The following is a 21,487-nucleotide window of genomic DNA, read 5'->3' as shown; positions in this document are numbered from 1 at the left end:
TCGAATAAATCTATCTGTCCCGGCTAAACTTGAAACATCAAGAACAATTAAATGAACATAGGATTTTATCTCTATTTACTTAGAGGAACAGATTCCATCTTGATCAACACCTACCTCCATATATAACTAGCAGGAGCCAACACATGCCCATATACCCATACATAGTACAAGTATGAAAGCAAAGATCAAACTCAAACTACCTATATACAAGATAATTGTGCTATCTCAGTCTAAAGATTATATGCATCGATATGATTTATGACAAAACATTGACAAGAGTAAACTCCATGTGCTTGTCATTAGTGTCACTGGTTCGGCCTACTTATCATTTATAAGTGCCTATCATGTTTGTTATATGGCATGAGACTCACCATTCCATCTTATTTATATCTCATATAAATAACTTGGGAACAAACATGAATACAATCTTTCTGGATAAGTCATGTCCTTATTATGAAGTATCCTCGATTATGAACCTATTTATGATACTTTGTGCTAGAAATATTGTCACTCATATTCTTAACAACTTAAGAATAATATTTCTAACAAAATATCAATGGACCTTTTCTATTACACATAAATATATTATATAAATAGAGAAGTGGAAATGCCTTTTATTAATAAAAATATGTACAAGATACATACTAAATGATATGCTCTAGGGCATACTACTAACAATCTCCCACTAGCACTAGAGCCATTCATTACAATATCTTAGACCTATCTTCTCAAGATGTTGGTTTAATTGATTCTGTGACATAGGCTTAGTGAATGGATCAGCTGGATTTTTTCAGCTGATGTTATTTTTCTGCATGGCTATATCGCCTTTGCCCAACTATATGTCTGATAATGTGGTAGTGCCTTTCTATGTGTTTGGATTTTGGGTGAGACCTTAGTTCCTTAGCCTGTATGATTGCTCCATTGTTGTCATAGTGTAGTGGAACTGCTGACTCATTGGAAGGAACTACTGTAAGTTCTGTCACGAACTTCTTTATCCAAACAGCTTCCTTTGCGACATCGATGCAAAGATTATACTCACCTACGTAGTGGAATCTGCAATCGTGCTCTGTTGGAACTCTTCCAACCGATTGCACCTCCATTACAAATGAACATATATCCAGAGGTAGACTTTCTATCATCGATATCTGATTGAAAATCAGAATCAGTATAACCATCTAATTGCAAGTCTCCACCTCCATAAATCAAGAATAAATCCTTAGTTCTTCTCAAGTACTTAAGGATATTCTTGACAGCTATCCAGTGTTCCAAACCTGGATTGGATTGATACCTTATAGTCAAACTAACAGCATATGCGATATCCGGCCTAGTACACAACATTGCATACATTAAACTTCCAATAGCCGAAGCATATGGAATCCTGGCCATCTTGTCTCTTTCTTCAGGTGTCTTTGGAGACATCTCTTTAGAAAGATGGATACTATGTCTCACTGGTAACAATCCTCTCTTGGAATCAAGCATGTTAAACCTCTTTAACACCTTTTCCAAGTATAGACTTTGGGATAAACCAATTATTCTTTTCGCTCTATCTCTATAGATGCAAATCCCAAGAATATAGGTTGCCTCCCCTAAGTCTTTCATGGAAAATGTATTTGACAACCATACCTTTATAGTCGTCAACATACCTGTGTCATTACCCATCAACAGTATGTCATCCACATATAAGACAAGGAAAGTGATAGCACTATCACTAACTTTCTTATATACACATTGCTTATCCTCATTTTTGATAAAACCAAAGGATTTAATGGCTTCATCAAAATGGATGTTCCAACTCCTCGAAGCTTGTTTCAACCCATAAATGGATCGCTTTAGCTTGCATACCTTGGAACCATCTTGGGATTCTAATCCCCTAGGTTGTTCCATGAAAATGTTTTCTTCAATGTATCCATTGAGAAAAGCTGTTTTGACATCCATCTGCCAAATCTCATAATCATAGTATGTAGCTATTGCTAATAAAATCCTAATTGATTTAAGCATGGCAACAAAGTAGAAAGTCTCCTCATAGTCGATTCCTTGCCTTTGGCGAAACCCTTCGCTACTAGCCTTGCCTTATAGGTCTCTACCTTTCCATCAGAACCAATTTTCTTCTCGAAAACCCATTTGTTCCCTATATGTACAATACCTTCAGGTGGGTTAACAAGATCCCAAACTTGATTCTTATACATGGAATCAATCTCGATTTCATAGCATCAATCCATTTTGAAGAGTCTATATCCGATATAGCTTCTTCATAGGTAAGTGGATCATCTCCATGATCTACTTCTTCATGAGTAGACAACTCTTGTTCTTCTTCATGAAGAAACCATATCTCACTAGTGGGTGAGATACCGGTTGTTCTACGAGGAGCATTTGTAGATGTTTCATCAATGGGTATAGGTTGACTAGATGGATCTATATCCATCGATCCATTGGTTGGTCAGAATTCTCCAATTCTAATTCTATTTGCCTTCCTTTGCCTCCTTCTTGAACAAATTGTTGTTCAAGAAATGTGGCATCTCTACTTATCACAACCTTTTGTGAAGTAGGCAAATAAAAATAATATCCAAAACTATCTTTCGATATCCAACAAATCGACCTTTTACGATATGGTCTCCAATTTATCGGTGTTCACTTTTGATATAATTTGGACAACCCCAAATCTTAACATGCTTTAGACTTGGTTTTCTTCCATGCCATATCTCATAAGGTGTGGAAGAAAGCGATTTTGATGGAATCCTATTCAAAATATACAAAGTGATTCTAATGCAAATCCCCAAAAGAAGATTGGCATATCGGTATAGCTCATCATACTACATACCATATCCAATAGGGTACGATTTCTCCTTTCGGATACACCATTCAAGCGTGGCGTTCTGGAGAGTCGGTGAAAACAATGCCATGCTCTCTCAAGTATTCATCAAATTCAAGACTCAAATATTCACCTCCACGATCTGATCGAAGAGCTTTAATATTCTTTCCTGTTTGATTTTCTACTTCAGATTTAAATTCTTTGAACTTTTCAAAAGATTCATATTTGTATTTCATCAAATACAAATACCCAAACCTTGATTTATCATCGAGAAATGTAATAAAATAATGAAAACCCCTCTAGCCATTTCTTTAAATGGACCACATACATCACTATGTATTAGCTCTAAAATATTTTCACTCTTAGCCCTGTCCAACAAAGGGTGATCTAGTCATTTTGCCACGAAGGCAAGATTCACAAGTTGGAGTAGGCTCAAAGCCCAATGAGGATAAAATCCCCATTTTCTCCTGTTTGTAATCCTATCTTACGCAACATGACATAACCTTAAGTGCCAAATATATTTTGAACTTGAGTTGGTTTTCACCACGGCATTGCATTCATTTAGATTGCTATACTCTGGCCAATGGAAACACTTTCTTACTGGCAATGGAAACACTTTCCTATTGGCAATGGAAACACTTTCCTGTTGGCAGTGGAAACACTTTCCTTTGCCTTCATCAGCTTTAGTCTTCCTTTTCTGTTTAGCTATTTTCTTAGAAGGACCAGGAATCTGAGGTTTCTTTTTCTTATTGCCCTTCTTCTTGTTGGACTTTCCAGCATAAGAAGATGCAACCAAAGCTACCTCTTTTCCTTTATTGCCTGGCATATTCTTTTGGGCAATAACCAGCATGTTGAGTAAACCAGCTAAGGTGCATTCCTGTTTAGTCATATGGAAATTTGTCACAAAATTCCCAAAAGACTCAGGAAGGGACTGAAGGATCAAATCCGTCTGTAGTTAGAAATCCATGTTGAAGTCAAGATATTCCAACTGCTCAATCAGCCGAATCATCTCGTGGACATGATCCCCAACATTACGTCCCTCGGACATCCTCATACGAAATAGTGTCTAGATATCTCATACCTAGCATTCTGCTTTGTGCTCACCATACAACTCTTGTAGGTGAAGGAGGATCTCACTCGCACTCTGCATGTTCTCATGTTGCTTCTGTAACTCATTACTCATGGAAGCAAGCATGTAACACTTAGCTCTCATATCATGCTCCTTCCACTTGTCCAAAGTTTCATGTTCCTCTTGTGTGGCCTGGAGGTAAGGGACCAGGAACATTTGAATCTAGAACATATCCTATATGTTCAAGGTTGAGACAAGTTTCAAATTTCTTAGCCAATCAGCAGATTAGGTCCTGTTAACCTATTGTGATCAAGTATGCTTGCAAGGATATTGGATGGTGGTGGTTGTTTTGTGCTCATTTTTATCGAGAAAATTAAGCTGAGAAAATAACCAGATTAATTAGTAAATGTATCATGTAATTAACCAAAATGATTATGGTCTTTTAATCAAATTGGTCCTCCCACTAACTTAGCGAATCCTACACTTCCAAAGTAGAAAACGGAAATCCTAGTTGGTTGGATTTCTAGTGGGTGATTGAATTCTTATAATTCTATTGATGATCCTCGTACATCCATTATTGGAATTACAATAAACTATAAGTGAGCAACTCCTTGCCCATCACATCTCATGTGAGGTTCAATCCTTTACCTAGCCCCTAATGCTCAAAATCTCAGGTACATCCATTATTGACTTATCTTGCATTAGTTAAGTTGATCCTAGGTACATCCAATATTGGCCACCAAACCATTTACATATTTACAACATCTCATGCTTAACAATTATTCTTAAGAAAATCTCTTAAATTAATTGCATCTCATGCAACTATTTAAAATTTCTTAAAATAATTGCCCCAATGGAGGGCTTATGTTATAATTACTTTAATTATAGCATTTCCAACTTAATCATTTGTTTGGAAGATTTTATAGCCATCCTTATTACTATTAAGGTCTCACTTTGCACATTATCCATTTAGCATGCATATATCATATAAATGCATACATTCCCATACATCTCATGCATTCATGTATAAGCAGTAAATATGGTATGATCATGGACTTTCTAAGGGATTCAATTCTGAGCCACCAAGAATTGAATCAGGGCATTCCTAGGTGCATTTCATTCATTCATTTTACAAGAGTTGCTGAAGGAGTACATAATCAACACTTGATCTTGAATTCCTCCCACTGGTCCCACCAATGCTCTTGACCTCCTTGAACTTCTTGCAATCCAATATTACATAGTAATCCTTGGCATACCAAGGCGAATTTACAAGAACTTAAATAAATGAAATTACAACCCAAAAATTATTACAAACTTAATAATACATGCCCAAAATAAATTAAATAATTTACAATCCCAAAGAAACATAAAAGAAATAAATCCAATCACATTGGTCTTTTATAGTCCATGATCATCCATCATGCATATCACTATTTAACAATTAAATAAAATATACATACTTAAATTAAATTGAATATCTCATATTCAACTTAAAAATTCAGATTTGAATATGATTCAAATAAATTTAAAAATTCAGATTTGAATCTCATTCAAACAAATTTAAAAATTCAGATTTGAATCACATTCAAACAACTTTAAAAATTCAGATTTGAATCACATTCAAACATTTTTTAAAAAATCAGATTTGAATCACATTCAAATATTTTTTAAAAAATCAGATCTGAATTTTATTCAATCAATTTTAAAAAATCAGATTTAAATATGATTCAAACAACTTTAAAAATTCAGATTTGAATCACATTCAAACAACTTTTAAAATTCAGATTTGAATCACATTCAAACAATTTTTAAAATTCTGATTTGAATCATAATTTAATTGTGTGATAAAAATTCTAATTAAACAATTTAATTAGACATAAAATGGATCTTAAATCATACAACAATTGCACATTCACCATCCATTTACCTTTGCACACCATTGTGATGCATCAACCATGCGCACCATGGTGTTCATCATTTGTGCCGCCACTTTGACTTTGCAACCAGCAATAAACTCTTGATCTCATGATCAAACACACAATTAAATCATATAAACATCAATCTAAATGGCAAATATAGTGGCTCTGATACCAATTGAAGGAACAGAAGCGTGAAAAACACAAGATTATACCATTGAATTCAAAAATTTTCACCTAGGGTCACATGCACCATGCAAGATTTATTTTTATCTATTTGATTTCAATGATAAACAACATATTAAAACTCTTTTAATATGTTTTTGGATCTGCATTTGCCATTTAAGATTTTAAAATTAATCAGATTAATTTTAGAACCCTAGATTAAATCAAGAACGATTACACTAACCTCTTGATGCCTTGCAGCGTATGCGCCTTTGAGATCGTCCTCGGGACACCAAATGTTGTCCTCTAGCTTGTCCACCAAGAACACCTATGGCAGCCCTTGAACAGCCTCTAAAGCTTTTTCTATTAATTAGAAATTCAAGTTCTGCCCTTTAAGAGATTAGAGATGTAAACAGGACACTAGAAACAATTTCTAGTGTTCTTAATTCAAGAGATTGATGGCTAATCTCTTTGAATTGATGAGAGATGAAGAGAAATAGCTGGAGAGGCTCAAAGTGGCGTGACAAATGAGAGGAGAGGCTGCTGGTTATTTTTTCTTTTCATAACAACACTTAAATAGCTAGGTTAACACATTAAAACCTAGCCACATGTCACCTTTTGATTAGCTCTAGGTTTAAGTGACCCAATCACATTGTGCCAAGTATCAAACCTATATTTAATCTTGATTTTAATCATCTTACATGATTAAAAAAAAATTTGGCAAGCTTATGTGTAATCCCATGTGTCACCATCTCATGGTGCCACGTGTCACACTGTGAAATGACCAAAATGCCCCTGTGTCTTAATTTTGAGTTCTTAACCCAAAATAATTATTTTCTTCTTCTAATTAATTTATATCAAATATAAATGAATTAATTAATCTCTATTAATTAATTTCTCATCAATTAAATTCATATTTAAACACTTTAAATATAAATTTAATTTATACTACACATCCAATAATCTAGATTTGGTTTTAAGTTATGCTAGGGACTTTGCAATTTAATTGCAAACCAAACCTATTTAATTAATCAATTAAACTCTTTAATTAATTAATTAAATCACATTTAAATAGGTGATAACTTGTGTATGTGTGTGACTTACTAGGCTCATCACTAATTGGCAATGAGACATGATATCAACTCTTAATATCATCAGAACTCTTTCTTACCATAAATGATTTCTCTAAATCATTTTATGAACCTCATAGACCATGGTTAACACCTAGCATAGTATGCCATGGCCACCCAATTAGTAATAAGATTTACCTTAAATGAACCTATAATCATATGTTACCATGCACTAGAATCTCTCTGTTACAAAATCCCAACTCAAGCTAGAGTCATGGTTTATGTCAAACTCCATTTGCTATGAATATTATGTTCTCTTTTAATTCCAGTTCTTGATTAAAAGATTTTCTCATCGAAACTCTTTTACGAATAAATCTATCTGTCTGGCAGGAACTTGAAACATCAATAACAATTAAATGAACATAGGATTTTATCTCTATTTACTTAGAGGAACAGATTCCATCTTGATCAACACCTACCTCCATATATAACTATTGAGAGCCAACACATGCCCATATACCCATACATAGTACAAGTATGACAGCAGTATCAAACTCAAACTACCTCTATACACGATAATTGTGCTATCTCAGTCTAAAGATTATATGCATTGATATGATTTATGACAAAACATTGACAAGAGTAAACTCCATGTGCTTGTCATAAGTGTCACTGTTGACCTACTTATCATTTATAAGTGCCTATCATGTTTGTTATATGGCATGAGACTCACCATTCCATCTTATTTATATCTCATATAAATAACTTGGGAACAAACATGAATACAATCTTTCTGGATAAGTCATGTCCTTATTATGAAGTATCCTCGATTGTGAACCTATTTATGATACTTTGTGCTAGAAATATTGTCACTCATATTCTTAACAACTTTAGAATAATATTTCTAACAAAATATCAATGGACCTTTTCTATTACACATAAATATATTATATAAATAGAAAAGTGGAAATGCCTTTTATTAATAAAAATATGTACAAGATACATACTAAATGATATGCTCTAGGGCATACTACTAACAAAAAGTGCTGTGGAACCATCATTCGGGCCAAGAGGCTACTTGGGAACGAGAAGAGGACATGAGGAGACAACACCCACAGCTGTTCAGAGATTGATACCAGGTAAAAATTTCGAGACAAAATTTATTTAAGGGGGGGAGAATTGTAACACCCCGTTGCATAGCTGGTATATTTCATCATTAGTGGCAGTGTCGGTCCGGACAATTAATGGGATTAGGGCCACACTTAAGACAATTTGAAAAGCCATAAACACAAATAATTAGTAATGTTGAATTAGTTAAGTATAAATAAGAAAAACAGAACATAAGAAGTTAAACGAGCGGAGAGTCACATCGATGGGTGACCTCCTCGAGAACGACTGCGAAGTCGATTTAAACTCAAATTTTGAACCGTAAAATGTGACGCTGCGGTCCTTAGGACCCTTATGAACACAGTGGAAAAGAGAAAATCACAAAAAAGAACTGTTAAGCTAGTCAAATAATTAGGTCAGGGAGCAGGAAGAAATATGAAATTATTTGCAAATCGGGATGAACCGGCGAGGGGCAATTTGGTCAATTGACCCCTAGAGCTGACTCCTGACCTAACTGTCAAATAAATCGGAGAAAAGAAAATTTTGGAATCGAGAATTAAATTAAAGAACTAATAGAAAAATTATAAAAAAAAAAGAGGAAAATGAAAAAGTAAAAAGGTGATGACATCATGCATAACTTCATGCATGATGCCATAAAAAAATTAATTAAATTATTTATTAAATTAGATTTTGTGGTCTTCCATAAGCCAAATTTATAAAAGAAAAGAAAAGAAAAAAAAATATTTTAGCTCTTCTTCTTCCCTTGTGCCGCCCCACCTTCTCCATAGTTCCTCCATGAGAATTTCTCCATTAAAGCTTTCACTCAAGCTTTAATTTCTCCACTTAATCTTAATAACTCCCCTAAAAACCTTACTAGAGCTTGTAATCTCAACTTAAGAAGAAGATTGAAAGAAGAAAGGAGAACAAAAGATTGAGATTTGAGGATCTAAGCAAATGTTAGTCTCTTAACTATCAATTAGTTAATTAAATGCATCATTAGTTGTTGAAATGAGCTTAAAAACTAATAAAATGAAATAAAAATATGGGGGGGAGGACCAAACTGAAAATTCGTCCTGTTGAAGGGGAGTATGATTTTGTATGGTTTGATGGATTTGAATGAGTTTAAAAACCTTATTTAGTTGAATGGTTAGGATTAAGAGCACTAATTGTGATTAAATGCATGAGATGGATGAGTTAGGGTTTTGAATATTAGGGTTTGTGAACAAAAAAAGTGAGAAATGAGCAAATGATATCTTTGACCTATTATGAAGTGAAATAATGGTCAATTGTGACCAAATGAGTTGTGTTTGAATTGTTGGAATAGAAGCTAAATTCGGAGGTTGTATGGTCATGCTGCTGGCCATAGAGCCACTCATTACAAAAAGTATTAGTAGTATGCCCTAGAGCATATCATTGTATTGTATTATGTAAATATTTTTTCCCATTTAATGGCAATTATTCTTTTCATTTATATTCGAATGGTTTGAATTTAATTGAGAAAAATCCATTAATATGTTGTTAGATGTTCTATTTTTAAGTTGTTAAGAATATGAGTGACAGACTATTCTAGTACAAATATTATAAATTTAGTTCACAATCAAGGATACTTCATTGGGCATGACTTATTCAGAAAGATTGTCACTTATGTTTGTTTCCATGGATTAGTATGAGATACTAATGGGCTGGAATGGTAAGCCTCATGTAACACCCTCACTGTAGCCATTTCGTACATTCTACTGTTCAGGTGACCGGTATCAGTCCGGATAGCTAGAACGTCTGGAAAAATATTTAGACTAGAGTGAAGAGTCATAAATAATTCAAATACGAATAAGAAAAATTTAGGAAAAATTTTAGAAATAAAATACAACCAAGTTAAATGAGCTGGTGCCCTAGCGATGGGTAACTCAGTGGGAAGTTGCGGTCTTCGCAGCGAGGAGCTCTAAACCAGGGAGAAAATTCATGAAATAATTTAAAAGACTCCAGGGATGAGTCATTGAGGTTTCTATGGTATTAGAATGCCAGGAAAAGGCTTAAAATTTTTTTCCGACCGGTACATACGATTTTGGCTCAATAAGCCAAACGAAGGGCATTTTAGTCATTTCGTCTTCAGAGATGATTTTTGGCTGACTTGTCTAGTTGAGTAAATAAATTATATGGAATAAAATATGAATAAATATTACTACAAATTAAATTGAAAATGAGTAGAAAAGAAAAGAAAAGAAAAGAAAATTGAAGAAAATTGGGAATTATGACATCACATGATGTCATTAACAATGCCTCCACCCAATCACCATTTGAAAAACTAATAAAAATGGATAAAAATGAACTTAAAATGGGAAAAAGCCATTTTCTTCTGCAGCAAAATCTGCCATCCCAACACCTCCTCTCCATTTGGAGTTATTTTTCCTTCTTTCCACCATTAAAGCACCATCACTAAGCTTCCAAACACCTACCTTTCTTCACCAAAATTGTTGGCAGCCTTGATAAACCTCCATAGCCAGTCATTAAACCCAAGGAAAGTGGGAAGAAAGTGAAGGAAAATTGAGGGTTAACCAAGAGAAAATTCTGGTCAAACAAGGTTAGTGCTATAATCATCCTACTTCTTTCCTTTAAGTGTTATAAGCATGCTAAATCAAGTTAGTATGACATGAAATTGAAGAAAATATCAAGTATATGGGAACTTAAATTTTTAGCAGCTTTGATGTATGAGGGTATGATGAGTTTAATTGATATTAAACTTGCCTAGAAATGGTTTGAGATATGTATATATATGATGGATAGGTTGATGGAGTATGGGTTGCATGGAAGTTGAGTATGGAAGTTAGGGTTTGGAGCAAACTTAGGGTTTTGCTCATGTGTTGGTGAATGGAAGTCCTAATGGTCAATTAGTGACCATTTGGCTGAGTATAATGAGGAATTGAAGTGAATTGTAACTTTGGATTTGATGTTGGGTATGCTGCCTTGAGTGCCCTACAGGTTTGGATGTGAGTCTAGCATGTTTAGGCAGCTATAACTTGGGTTGTGTAGGTTCAATTGGTGCAAGGATAATTGGACATGAAATTAGACACATAATGGCACAATTTTGGTGAAGGAACTTTGTCCAAAAACTAAACATAGGATAACCTAAAAATTGACCAAATCCGAGTGACTTACATTCTGCCTGGGCAAAATGACCAAATAAATAGTATTTATTCATTTGGTCATAACTCAGTGTAGAAAGGTCCAATTTACCTGAATTTTTACCAGTAGAAATCTGAGACATAGTCCTACAACTTTTATGAAGAAAATTATTCATGCAAATTTTGATCATAACATGACCAAAAACCCACCTGCAATCAGTGTATAAAAACTATAGACCTAATTCTGCCCAGAAATTCTGGAAAAATTGCAATCCGGCCAGTTATGGTTTTTAGGCCATAACTTGAGCTAGAAAACTCTAAATGGGGTAATTCAAAAAGTGAAATGTAACTAGACACAATAAGGAACAACTTTGATGAAGAACATTTGGCCAAATTCTCACTGTAGAATGGCCTAATAGAACAACTAAAATTATTTATTTATTTTCCATTGGTTAGAAGTATGGATTGGCAACTAATGCCAACACTTTTGGAAACTAAAATATGGTAAATCTATGTGATTAAAACTCATGTAACTATTATATATGAAAAAGTCAATATTTTGACTTAAATGACCAAATGAATAGTAACCTTACATGTTAAGTATAAGTATTCAAGAAATAATTTTGTAATATGCCCTAGTAAGCCTAATGTGATTGGTTTGGATAGGTTGACATGCCAATAGGGTTCTGATAGTAGTACTGCGTATGATGTATGACTCCATGCCATTCTGTGATATGATAGCCTATGGTTATACTGATTATGATGTTATACTTGGAATTATGCCTTATTTCTTTTATGGCTTATTAGCCATTCTGTTTGCACACTGGGAGACACATTGTGATCGATGGTATGACAGCCCGAGGTACCTGGTACCCAGTGTTAGTCTACCCGTTTATCCAATCTGGTCAATTTGTATAGGTTACTTGGGCATGGAAAAGTATAATTGTAATTGTATTGATTATTAAAGAAAATAAGGAAATTAAATATCAAGATAAAGAATGAGAATGATTACAATAAAATAAAAAAGCTCAAAATCATCAAGAAAATGATTAATAAAATGCTAGAAGGAGTTAATATCATAAAAAGTAATTAGCCTTCCACTAAACAATAAGTTAGTAATTATTTATTTCTTATAAACACAATAACTAGGAATTTTTTACTTTTATTTGCATATTATATTTTCTTGTATTATTGGCACCACTAAGCTTTATGCTTAGCGCGTCGCTTTTGCAACGCGTAGGTATTGAAGATTTGGATAGAGAGCCCAGTAGACCACAGATTGGGTGAGGCCGTTCACATTTCTGCATAGTGCCCATGTCACCTCACAAGCTACAGTGCATTGGTAGGACACTAGGTCCCATTTTGGTATTTTATACTGTTTGTACTGTTTGTAATCAAACTTTTATTTTCTCATGTATAAATTGAAACTCATGTAATATGTTTTAGTGGTAATGCAAATATTTGTAATTGTGTTTATAAATAAAAATTTAGAATTTATTGATGATTTGAACATGATTATCATGTGAAATGAATGGATGTCAAATAGAAAAAGTTGTGAGAAATGATTGAGAATGTTGAGATTATGTTTATACAAATGGAGTTTGAGAATGATTCGAAATGTATTGGAAGTATTTTTCACAGATTCTGAAGAACTGTTTTCTCCATTTTTAGCCAGTACTTTGCCGGATTTTCTATAAAATTTTTGGAACCTCAAATGAATTTATAATTTCAATAAATAACTTAAATGAGTTAAATTTCACAAATTGCACTTTATATCCATGAAGAAATAAATTAAGGAAGGATAAAAATGATTGAGATAAAATATGGTGTTCTGGTACACTGTGTGACATATCTTGCTCGGCTACACTATAGACGGGTAAGGGGTGTCACACCTCATGCCATACAACAAATATGTCACACCCTATCCCTTAGTAAGATGTAACATGATTCCGTAGTACATCTAATGAATCAACATACTTCGCCTATTGGTAACCCATTAAATATACTACAAGGGATTTTAAAACAATTTTCTTACTTTTCGAAGGTGGCGAGCACTTTTGATAGGAATTAAAAACTTTTGCTTGAAGTTTAAAGACTAGTTAAAATTTTTATATATTTTTATTTTACTCAAATTTTGAAAAATTTTCGGTAGAGTGCCGTATATATTTGAGAAAAATAGTTCTTCAAACACCTGTAAAAAAACTTCCAATAATTCATTTCATCAAAATCAACCACTTTCCCAACACAAATCAACATCATTTCCCCCAACTCCATAATTCAAAACAATTCTCAATTCAATTGTCTTCAAAAATAATATTAAATAACTTCATTCATATTCCACTAAAGAAAAATTAATTAACATTCATTACAAAACTCAAAAATAAGTTTAAACATTACAATAATTTGCATTTCATTACATACCAAAATAATATTACAAAAGTTTTTGTACAACTGCTAAACAATTTACATACATATAATTACATGCATAATCAAAATCTAATATACAAGAGTATACCTATAATATACCCGAGGCTAGTCACAAGTAGTCTTCAAGGTGCAGCTGCAGGAATCTCACTCAACTGCTCTATGTTTACTCTCACCTGCGACAGCATACAAAGTTATTGCTGAGTGGTGAACTCAGTGGTGCACAACTATAATTTAAAATGCAATGCAAAATACATTAACAATAATTATATCAAAAATTTTAGAATCTCGAAACTTAACCAATTTTCAAATGCCAAAATTTTCATTGCCAATAATAATAGTCACTTGTTACAATAACCTTGATCAAAATTTCAATTTCTCAAATCACAACTGAACAATAAAAATAATTCCTGCAATTATGGAAATAAACAATTATTTTAACAAAATTATTTGTGCACAATCTTATTTAAAATCACAATTTCTTATCAATCAAAACCCATTCTTTATCTCACTAACTCTGCAAGACTAATCCGAAAGGGCCATCTTCGGGGTGATTCTAACTCCCTATGGTCGAGGAGGTTGAATCGAGATTCTAACTCCCTATGGTTGGGGAGGTCGAATCGTCGTGCACAGCACGCAACACAATAATGAAACTTCCGACGGGACAATAACAACAACTTAGACTAATAAGAGGAGAATCTAAACCTATGCACATACCATGGTATTCAAAACAAAACAAAGCTAACTCTATTGTCTCATCAACAAATGATAAAGAGATGAGTAATAACCTAGTCAAGCATCTATAGTGAGCTATAAAACCATATCATGCATTTCTTTGTCCTTTTTGTGAGCATAAATCACAACACAGTATTAATTCAAGATCAATTCCAATTTTGCATAATTTTCTTATACTCATCACAATCCAAAACAAAAATTTGTATTTTATTCATGCAAATTGCCCGTCACAATTCAAAACTAATTCCAACACAATTTTCCAAACATAATTTATCCAGTCCAAAACAATATTCAATAATTGTTGAAATAATATTTCATAAAACTATACTCATGCTTGCTATACCAATTTCAATAATCATTGAAATAAATTCCATAATTGATAAACATAGTGCATAAGGAAAAATAAAATCATTTAATTACGTAAAATATTTAAAATAAATTCAATTAAAAACTAGTTGTGAACAAACCTCTTTTATTGACTCAATTTACTCAAACTTTCATATCTCCTTCGAAGATCCCTTTCCAACTAAAACACATAAATTTAAAGTGCTTCAGTATCCATTTCTAATACTTAAATTCCAACAATTTCTTTGTAGACTTATCCTACCTATTACGATTTATAAATTTCGGGTCTTTCACATTTTTGTGTATGGTGGCACTATTCATGGCACTATTCATGTCAAAATATTGACTTTTCTATACTCAATATGTTTATTAGTTCTAATTGCACCCATATACCACATTTTGGGTGTCAATTTTGTTGGCATTGATTGCCAATTCAATTTCTAAGTCTCCTAAGAGAAATTACAATTTTTCAGTTTTGGTCCCCTGTTTTCTACTGTTCCATTAGTCTGGTTACTGTGAGAATTTGGCTAACTATCCTTCATCAAAGTTGTTCCTTATTATCTTAGATTTAATTTCATCTTTGAATCACTCCATTTGGAGTTTTGTAGCCCAAGTTATGCCTATTTATCTAAGGCTAGCCAGATTTGTTATTACCTAGAATTCTTGACATTTTCTGGATTTTGGCAATTTTTTTATAATAATTGCAAGTGACTTTTTGACTAGGTTATGGTCAAAATTTAGGTTTGTTTTCCTCATGAAAGTTGTAGGGCTATGTCTCAGCTTTCCATCGGTAAAAGATTCAGGTCATTTTGACCTTCCTAGACCAAGTTATGGTCATTTATGTAACTACTATTCATGTGGTCATTTTTGTACAGGTCAGTGTGCCCTAATCCGGATTTGGCCAAATTGTTCACTAAGTTATGATCATTTTCTGGGCATGATTCCTGAATGAAAAATGGTCCATTTTTCATTTAGCTTCATTCCCAATTGGCCTCACACTGATTGGGTTAGTAAATTTTCAGTTTTGGTCCCTAAAAGGAACCTAGGTCAAGCTGTCTGCATATTGACCCTAACCAATCCGAGTTGCAATTTGGTTCTATCAATTCACACACACCACAAATGATCCCATTTGACCGTTTCTAACCCTCAATAAGATCATTTGCATCCATTGACCATTTTCTATAATTTTTCTTTTCCAAACCCTAAGTCAAGAACCCTAATTTTTTAAATTCCTCAATTCATGCAATTTAAACATACCAATCACCTATACAACATCAATTCACCAAGATTTTGTAACACACCTATATTTGGTAGTGCGTTCTACAGTTCTGGTGATCAGTGTCTATCCGGACAGCTAGAATGCCTAGAACTATACTTAAAGGTTAGTGAAGAGACATGAAATAATGAAATACAATAGAGGAAAATATAAGAAAAACAAAGGAAAAATAAGAGCAATGAAATGTAACTAAATTAAATGAGCCAAAAACCGTAACGATGGGTGACCGCACTGGAAAGTTGCGGCGTGGGTCGTTGACTAGCCTTGGACCGCGAGGAACCCTGGGAAATATTTTTAAGACTTAAATAAACATCTATTGAAGTATAAATGACATTGAAAATGTTAAAGAAAAATTAATTAATTAGTCCAAAGAAAAACGAAAAAAATCGAGAAACCGACAAAAATCGGTGTTACTGAAAAATTGAGAATATAAACCGAATAGGGGCATTTTGGTCATTTGACAACCCGAGTTGCCTTTTGACCTAAATTTTCATTAAAAATAAATGATATTAAACTTTGAAAGTGGCATGAAAATTAAAATTGTGGTACATAACATAATTAGTGAAAAAGTGGTGACAAAATTGCAAATTCGGAAACTTGGATTAATTTATTACTTTAACCAAACTTAGTGCTCCACTAAGTGAAGTTAATGGACATTAAAATACAACAATAGTGGACAGAAACTTCATCTTCAACCTCTCACTTCAAACCAGCCAAATTATTGTCCCAAGCTTTCATCCATGGCCGCCCACTTTCCAAGCTCAAATCTCCATGATCAAGCCATGCTTTCCACAACTTGTCTTCATTAAAGTTTATCCCCACCTTGCAAACAAGAATTTGATAGTAATTTCAAGAGGAATAGGTGAAGTTTGATCAAGCTCACAAGGGGTAAGTATCCATTTCTTCATCTTTTCTTTGTTAAAGTTTGTGTGGGTGTTGTGGTGAGTTGATTTATGAAGAAATGTTGAGGTTTTGATGATTTAGGGTGGTGTTCCATTTCAGAAGCCATGGAAGTTCAACATGTTTAGCTTGTTTTTATATGTAAATGGTAATTTGAGGTGTTGATTTAAATGCTTAAATGTATAGGAGTGATTTTACATGTATATAGTTTGAATTGTAAGTTTGAAAAGTTAAAATGGAAGCTTGATGTATATGTGTAACTTGGGCAGCCTTATGGTGAAGATTGGAAGTGTTTAATTTCATGAAAAGTTTGTTAAATTATGGTACTAAAAGTAGCAGCATATGTATATGATTTAGTAGTGAATATATATGTAATTTGATAATGGAAGTTATATGTAATGGTTAGGAGTATTATGTGAATATATTGTTTAAAATTAAATATTATGAATTGGAAGTGTAATTGGTGCAATGTAAATTGGTTATATTCTGCCTAAAGTGACTATAATGTAAAGTGATAAATGGTTGTGGTATGATACAAATGCAGAATTAGGTTAGGGAAGTAAAGTATGGTTAGTTGAATGCGTGATTGGTTAATGCTTTCAAAAATGTGTTAAGGGTAGTATGTGTTTTAGGCTATAAATGGAATTGTGTGACTCCAATTGGTATGAGGCTAATTGGAGGTAAAACTATGCACAAAATATGCCAACTTTCATTGGAAGCCTACCCAAATTTTGTCCAGAAAGTGACATGAAAATTGACCAAATCCAGATTGGTGACATTGCAAACCTGAAAATTGACTATTTGAACAGCAGTCTGTATTTTGGCCATAACTCACTCAAAATAGGTCCAAATGACCTGAAATTTATATGGTTGGAAAGCTTAGACATAGGGCTACATCTTTTGTAGAGATCACAAAACCCATAAATGACCGTAAGTATGTCAAAATGTTTGCACAAATTCGGGTATAAAAACTGCCAGAATCGGAAATGACCTAAAAATGACCTAAGTTTGCCATTTTAGTGCAACCTATCCAGCATTGGTAAAATGACCATAACTTGGTCTAGTAAACTCCAAATGACCTAAAATTTGTGGCAGAAGTTCAATAAGACATAGACCTACAAGTTTGTAATTCTGACCAAAAGCTAAAAACCGAGGGAACTAGGTCATCCGGCTAGGTCAAAATAGCATACCAAAATTCGATAAATTGCAATAAAATGCAATACACTTGAAAATGAAATTGGTAACATATACCAACACTAAAAGACTTTAAAATGTGACATATTGGTAATATTAAAATTTATTCCCCTAGAGTGCATCAAAGATCAACATTATAGGTTGACTAATGAAAGCAATAGTATTAAATAAAATTAATTATTGAACCCTATTGTTAGAGACAATTTAACTGAGTACTGAAACACTTTAAATTGTGTGTTTCAGTTAGCAAAGACTCAGGGAAGGGGAAAGAAACACTTATTCAAGGCCAAGAGGCTACTCATCAGAGGTTTGGGCATAACATTTATTTCTTTTAAATTTTCAATTGAAATAAATTATGACAATTTGTATGTTATTGCTTAAATCGTGAAAAATTTGTTTGATTCATTTTTTATGAATACTTATTAGTTGAAAAATATTACAAATGGTTTGAAACCACGGCTATCATGTATATTTGATTGAATTCCTCGCTAGCTTGTCTAGTAGGACGAATTGGCTTTGAATTCCCTGTCTGACTGAAGTGTTGAGGTATGTGTGATACATTTGAATTGTATAGATGTTTTTAAGAACATTTGTATTCTAAATCATAGCATTTAGACAATTATTTACATGCATAATAGTTGATTTCATTAGTTTTTATAAATTATATTGCCAAGCCCTTAATTCCATGTTTTCTGCATTATTTCAGGTGTTTTGGTGAAGCCCCAAAGGATGGATGTGCTTTGGAAAGCCTGGAGAGGTAAAAAGACAAAGAATTGCTGCTGGTACAAAGTGCACGGGTCATGTAAACCATGCACCAGACCCGTGTAATTCCTGCCAAAAGAAAGCTAAGAGAATCAATGAGAAACACAAGTACACGAGTCATGTAAGTAGACTCGTGTAATCTGTAGGGACCCATATAAGTCTCTACCGGGCGAAGCTTCAAGAACCTTATGGGAACAAAAGTAGACGGCCCGTGTAATCAGGCCTGTGTAGTTGGCACAGACCCGTGTAACTTTCTGTGCAAAAATAAGACCACGCGATTCTCCTCCAGCAAGTTACACGGCCCTACTTTGTGAGACCTGTGTAGTGACACACGGGCCGTGCACTATGCTACAGCCTATTTTCTGACTCGAATTCCCCTCCTGTTTTCTAGTTCGAACGAGACTCCTAAAGCCTTTCGGACTCAAAATGACCTAACCCTAGGGCAACCAATATAAATAGAAAAGAAAAGACCAGGAAAGGGGGCAACTGTCGTCGGGAATGCTGCTGAAGGTTGCTGTTGTCGTGCTCTACATCAGTACCCAAAAAAGTCTTTCAGCTGAATCTCTCTTTAGTTCCTTCGTTTCATCTCCTTAGACAGAATTTTATTACTTTATTTCTTTTGCATAACTTTTTCTTTTTTTTTATTGTTTTTACTTTTCATCATTACATTTGCTGAACTCACCATGAGTGAGTAGTTTTCTTATTCTGGATTTGGGAGAGTAGCTCTTATAATTATTATTATGGATGAACACTGAGTTTTATTTATTGGATTTGAGATTCGTTTCTTGATTTAATTTCTTGTAATCTTAATGCATGCTATATGTTGGTACCCACTTAGTTATGATTATAGATGTTAATTGAAGGACTAAAAGGTGAAGATTAACATTAGAAAATTAAGATCTTAAACCTAGGAATAAGAAAATTAAGACATAGGCTGATACCTTTGTGGAACCTAAAAATTGGTCAAAGGTCTGAAAGGATTTTAATTGATTTGATCACTACGAAAGTAGAGTTCGAGTTAATTAGAATACACCCTAGATGCCTTGAGAGAGGATCTAGGATAGCTTAGGACTGATTTCCATCAAGGAAAAAGATCCTCAATTCAGTGAATAAACGAGATAACATCCCTAGTATGATTCAAGTGTAAAATTTTAATTCCAGAATTGCTTGAATTAAATCATTTCATTTTAAGTACATTTTTTTAGTGTTTAAAGTTCACAAACTTCATTCCCTAAGTATTCGATAGCCTAGAAAGTCAAGATTTCTATGTAGATTGGTACTTGCTAAACAAAATTCCTCATGGGAATGATACTCTACTTATCACTTTATTACTTGTTAGCGATACGTTCACTTGCGGTAATTAGAAAATAGTGAAATCAGTTTTTGGCGCTGTTGCCGGGGAATTTTATTTTTAGTAATATCAAACGATGGGCGATTTAGCTGATTTAGGCAATTATATTTATTATTTAATTTTATTTTACTGGTTGTATTTCTTTTCTTTTCTCTCAGGCACCCGATCTGGTATATGACTAGAACAAAGCCAGAAGAAAATTTGGACTATGATCCAGAAATAGACAGAACTCTAAAAGCCATTAGAAAGGAAAGGAAACATCAAGAGCACGGTCAAGGAGATCCCAAAATCCCAACCATGGCTGATAATAATGATAGAGCAAGACTCTTGAGAGATTACGGAGCTCCATCTGTCTAAGGATTTCAGCCCAGTGTCACTAGACCCACAGTGGAAGGCAACAACTTTGAATTAAAATCAGCATGGCTCCAAATTATTCAATAAACCCAGTTTGCAGGCTCACCAACAGAGGACCCACACTACCACCTCCAGTGTTTTCTTGCCTTATGTGACACATTCAAGATGAATGGAGTGTCTGATCAAGTAATAAGACTCAGAGCATTCCCATTCTCCCTTTGAGACAGGGCAAGGAAGTGGTTACTTTCTCAACCGGCCGGAACATTCACTACCTGGGAAAACCTCTCTCAAGCTTTTCTAGCAAGGTATTTCCCACCTGTAAATACTACAAAGCTGAGACTTGAGCTCAACACCTTCAGACAAAAAGAGGGAGAATCACTCTATGACGCATGGGAAAGATATAAAGACCTATAAAGGGAATGTCCACACCATGGCATAGAAGATTGGCTATTGGTGCAAAATTTCTATAATGGATTACTACCCTCTACAAGGAGCACAGTTGATTCAGCTGCAGAGGGTGATCTAATGGAGAAAATAGTGCCACAAGCACTTGAACTCCTAGAAAGGGTTGCATACCATAACTATGAGTGGTCAAACGAAAGAGAAAATGCAAAAAGAACTGCAGGAGTCTTGGAAGTAGAAGCCCTGCGCATGATAAATGCCCAGTTTGATCAGCTCATAAAAGAAACACGAAAAAACGCAAGCCAACGCAGTTGGTACAAATAGTCAGCATGAAAGCAGCTATGAAATAGGGTACATGAATTCAGAATACAGCAATTTCAATGAACCTGCAGAATAGATGAACTATGTGAATAATGGAGGAAACTTCAAGCAGAGACAGCCAAACAATCTGTATTCAAATACTTACAACCCTGGATGGAGAAACCTCCC

General features: G+C 33.9%; 1 non-coding gene across 1 annotated transcript; it reads right to left on the bottom strand.

Moving 5' to 3' along the window:
* Positions 1-20,926: 20,926 nt before the first annotated feature.
* Positions 20,927-21,033, bottom strand: LOC131176808 (small nucleolar RNA R71). The gene has a single exon (XR_009146694.1). It is a non-coding gene; the product is annotated as a small nucleolar RNA R71 (small nucleolar RNA).
* Positions 21,034-21,487: the final 454 nt, after the last annotated feature.

Source organism: Hevea brasiliensis, unplaced genomic scaffold (genome assembly GCF_030052815.1).
Source record: "Hevea brasiliensis isolate MT/VB/25A 57/8 unplaced genomic scaffold, ASM3005281v1 Scaf251, whole genome shotgun sequence".
Classification (NCBI taxonomy): Eukaryota; Viridiplantae; Streptophyta; class Magnoliopsida; order Malpighiales; family Euphorbiaceae; genus Hevea; species Hevea brasiliensis.
This window is presented reverse-complemented; position numbering and strand designations above follow the sequence as displayed.